Raw genomic sequence first — 4,975 nt, 5'->3', positions numbered from 1 at the left:
GTATAAAAGTACTATTATTATTGTGTTACTGTCAGTTTCTCCCTTTAGGCTTTATATACTTTGGTGCTTCTATGTTAGGTGCATACATATTAATAAGTGTATGTCTTCTTGGTGGAATGTCGCTTTTATCATTACATAACATCTATCTTTGTCCCTTGTTATATTTTTTGGCTTGAAGTCTATTTTGTCTGATAAATCTATGGCTACATCCGCTTTCTTTTGTTTGCCATTTGCTTGGAGTATCATCTTCCATGTCTTCACTCTGAGCCTATTTTTATCTTTAGAGCTGAGACGGGTCTCCTGAAGGCAGCATATTGTTGGGTCTTGTTTTTTAATCCATCTAGTCCATCTGTGTCTTTTGATCAGTGCGTTCAACCCATTTACATTTATGATGATAGGGCTTAATATTGCCATATTATCTTTTCTTTTCTGGTTGTTCTATATTTTCATTGTTTCTTTCTCCTTTTATTTCTCTCTACCATTTCAGTTTGGTGGTTTTCTGTGATATGTTTTTCAGTTTCCTTTTTTTTTATGTTTTGTGATTGTGCTCTGAGTTTTCATTTTGTGGTTTCCATGAAGTTTGTATGAAAGATCTCATAGATGAGATGGCCCTTTTTCTGCTGATAGCATTTTATCTTCATTAGCCTATGCAAGTTCTTTCCTTTTCTTCTTCTCCTTCTCTGTTTTTGTTGTCGCAAGTTACTCCTTTTTGTTTTGTGAGTTTGTTACAAAATTTTAGTGGTTATAGTTATTTTTGATGCTTTATTTCCCTTTAGACTTTGTGTTTTAAGTGTGTACTATTTTTTATTTTATTTATTTTAAATTTATTTATTTATTATTGTTATTTATTTAAATTTATTTATTTATTTTATTTATTCTGATACAAAGGTTCAATTTTCTGATTTGGTCTATTTATCACCTTGCTCAAAACTTTGTATACCTTTGCCTTTTTGTTTCAGGCAGGAGGGCTCCTTTCAACATTTCTTGTAAGGCAGATCTGGTAGCAATGAACTTCCTCAGCTTTTGTTTGTCTGGGAAAGCCTTTATTTCTCCTTCATATCTGAAGGATAATTTTGCTGGATAGAGTATTCTTGGCTTATAGTTCTTATCTTTCAATATTTTAATATATCATTCCAATTTGTTCTAGCCTGTAGAATTTCTTCTGAGAAATTCACTGATAGCCTAATTGAGGTTCCTTTGTAAATTATTTTCTTCTCTCTGGCCACTTTTAATATTCTTTCTTTGTCATTGACTTTTGACAGTTTTAGTGTAATGTGCCTTGAGAAGGTCTTTTTGCATTGAGATAATTGAGTGTTCTATTAGCTTCATGTACGTGTATACGCAATTCCTTCCCCAGGTTTGGGAAGCTCTCAGCTATTATTTCTTTAAATAAGCTCTCTGGTCCCTTCTCTCTCTCTTCTCATTCTGGAATATCCTTTATCCTTATGTTGTTTTTCCTAATTAAGTCAGAGATTTCTCATAGGATTTCTCTACTTTCTAAAAATCTTAGTTCTGTCTCTCTTCCACCTGAATCATTTGTAGATTTTTGTTTTTGAGCTCACTGATTCTCTCTTCACACGGTCTGCTCTATATCTGGTATTGTCTGCTTTATTTTTCATCTCATTAATTGTGTTCTTCAGGTCCAGAATTTCTGCTTGTTTTTTTTTTTCCCAGAGTTTCAATCTCTTTGGTGAAATACTCCTTCTGTTAATTAATTTTATTCCTGAGCTCATTGAACTAGCTTTCTGAGTTTTCTTGTAACTCCCTGAGTCTCTTCATGACAGCTATTTTGAATTCTCTGTCAGACTGCAATCTTCCATGACTTTAAGTCTGATTACTAGAGAGTTGTCATTTTCTTTCTGTGTTACCATGTTACCATAGTTTTCATGGTACTTGATGAGTTGATCCTCTGCTGGTGCATTTTTGGTAGTAAACACCTTTCTTATTTAGATAATGCTCTGTTTACTTTGATCTGAGCTGCTTCTGGTTTTATTTGAGAGCCTGTGCTTTCCACCCTCCACTACTTTCACCAGAGGTGTCATCAGTGCCCTCCTGTGCTGCTTGTGCCTCCGAGGTTGCTGGTGCCTTGCTGCTTGTGGTGTCACTGCAGTCTCAGGTACCACCACTGAGTCTCCGGTATCCCAAACTGAGAGCACCTGTGCTGTTTTTGGAGTTGCCTGCGTCTTGTGTTCCCCCACTGGTTCTCCATGGGCTCAGGTGCTGCTTCCATGTGCACCACCTGCACTGCTGATCCTGGGTTATCTGAGAGTGCTGGCAGCACTGCTCACAGGTGTTGTCACCATTGCCAGGGGCCTGGGATCTTGTTTGTAGCCCCCACTGCTGGTAGGATCAATGTCAGGGATGATGACACTGGGGGCTGTGTCACAGGTACTGTTGTGGATCTTGAAGCATCAGGTCATAGGCACCACCCACCACTGCTGGGGGAGGGAGATGGCTAAGCCATGAGTGCTGCTACATTTACTGAAGACTCAGGTTGTGGCTGACATCCACCACTGCTGGGGGCTGAGCTATGAGTGTCACTGTTGCTCCTGCAGCCTCTGGTCTCTGGCACTGGTGTGCTTTCTGAAATCTCAAGTCAAGTGCACTCACCACCACTGCCAGGGGATGCACACCTTGGGTGCAGCACTTGCTGCTAGGAGGGCTGGTGTCAGAGTCACCAATGCTGAAGGAGGTAGAGGGAGCTGGGTCCCTGGCATCTCGTGTCTCCTGGACTCTCCAGTCATGGACCCACAGGGATTGCTGGCACCTCCAGGAGCATGGGCTGCTTGGATCTGGGGCCTCCATTCGTGGGTGTTACTTCAGTTCTTGGGGCCTCTGTTTGCAGGCTCAGTTGTAGATCCTAGAATCTCTGCCTTTGGGAGCTGCTACCACCAATCCCCTAGTTCCACTGCCTCCAGGGGGTCCAGTACACTCACCTTCAGATGTAGAGATGCTTGGATCTCTCAGGCATTCTGGTGTGCTGTGCAGAGAGTTCTTTCTTGGTCAATGGATGTCTACTGGTTGTGACTTAGAGGGGAGAGACAAAGGGAACAATTCAGTCCACCATGATGCTGACATCACTGAGCTCTCTTGATTTTTCAACAAAAGTTTTAGCATCAGCAAGGGTCTTCTCCATTGTCTCATTTTCTCATCTCCATTCTTTGAGCCAAAGTGGTTGGTTGGAGGCCAGTGTTATCTCCTTAACCCTCATGGTGAAGGGACAGGCAGCACAAATCCTTTCAATGAGGGAAAAGTAAAGTGGCAAGAGGAACCATTTCCCAAGCTTTCACTAGGGTTGACTACCCAACTCTCTCCACTGAATCCCCTTACCATTGTTCTCTTTCCCTTCCCTTTAGCCCAACATACTTATGCTCAGGACCATGCACGATATGTGCTCTCTCCCGATACGTAGGGGTAAATGATTTCCCATTGAAACAGTGAAATGAAATGCTAATCCCTAACTGAAAATGGGAAAACACCGCGAGTGTGATTCCTCCCTGAGGCAGATCTGTCAGGGCTTTTACCTCAGCGTAGGCCTGCTTTCCTACTGCACAGGATGAAATATGAGCACATTCCACCATTTTAGTCAGCTTGGAAACCTTGGCTGTGGTGAGGGAGTATTCATGGAGTATCTCAAATTATACAATATCCCTCAGGCAGGACTTCTGCTGGGCAACCCTCCATCTTTGGGGCTTCCCTCTCAGACAACAAGGGCTCCAGGCGAAGATGAGCCAGCTGCTCCATGCTTCCTGGTCTCAGGCGGAAGGGTCTAGAAGGCTTTCAGCATTTCTGACAGTGCTTCAGATATGGGGCTGCCTTGAGCTGTAGAGTATGAAATTCTTCCTGACAGGCTAAGCCATGCACACAGGCGCCGACAGCAGTTCTGTAATATGTGAGGACGGTTCTAACAGGACATCCTCTGCACTGGCTCTAAACACTCACTCAGATTGGTGCACTCGGAATGGATTCTCCTCACTCCAGCTTCCATTAAATTGTAAGTACTCTTCACACTGGATGCTGATAGGGGGGATTAGAGTGCTCTCAAGAAAACCAAATACATTAAGCCTTCAACCCCAGTCCTTAAATCAGCATTTCTCAACGCGGGGCTACAGATCATCATTGTCATATGATTACCTGGGGAGCTTGTTAGTTTGATAGACACACCTTTTCCAAGACCCACCCTAAACTTATCCCCCTCAAAGCTTTAGGGACAGAGGTGAGGAGTCTGCATTTCAAACAAATTTATTTTGCTTCTGAGTTTAAGAACTCTAAGTGCTGGGCTGAAGTCTGACCCCACAATTCTAAACCCTGGGGGATTCAAGTGTCCATCAGTTTCCAAGGGCAAGTCACCATGTAAGAATAACTGATGAATGCAAATCCCATCATATCAAATAAGTAAATTAGGTGACTATTCAATTTTTTCCACACAGGGCTGCTTTAAGATATCTGTGGGGCATTTTAATAGAATTTAGTTCACAAATCTGGTTCATGTTTGAAGAACCTACAGATTGCATCGTTTAAGGTATTCCTTCCTTGCATAGCTATCACCCATCTTTCACTTTCCTCTCTCACTGCCTGGCCTCAGGCTATGACATGCTTAGTTACCTGCCTCCTCTAAGCCAGTGGTTCTCAACCTTGGCTGCACATCTGGAGCACCAGGGGAGTTTTCAAAAATACTGATGCGCAAGTCACAACACAGACCAACAGCATCTGAATTTCTAGGGGTGGGACCCAAGTACCAATATTTTTAAAGCTGCTCAGGTTATTCCAATGTGCAACCAAAGTTGAGCCCACTGTTCTGAGGAAACATTTAACTTATTCCTAGTAGACTTCCAGACCATCCACCTCTGGAGCAGTGGTTCTGCCTCCATGTTCTTCCCCATCTGCTGGAATACATTGTCGCGTGACTCCACCCATCCCCTGGATTCTGTCACCCCAAGGAAAAGCTGGCATTGTCCTAGCGCAGCCTTGCAGA

Source organism: Equus asinus, chromosome 11 (assembly GCF_041296235.1).
Source record: "Equus asinus isolate D_3611 breed Donkey chromosome 11, EquAss-T2T_v2, whole genome shotgun sequence".
Taxonomy (NCBI): Eukaryota; Metazoa; Chordata; class Mammalia; order Perissodactyla; family Equidae; genus Equus; species Equus asinus.
Note: the sequence above shows the minus strand (reverse complement) of the source record.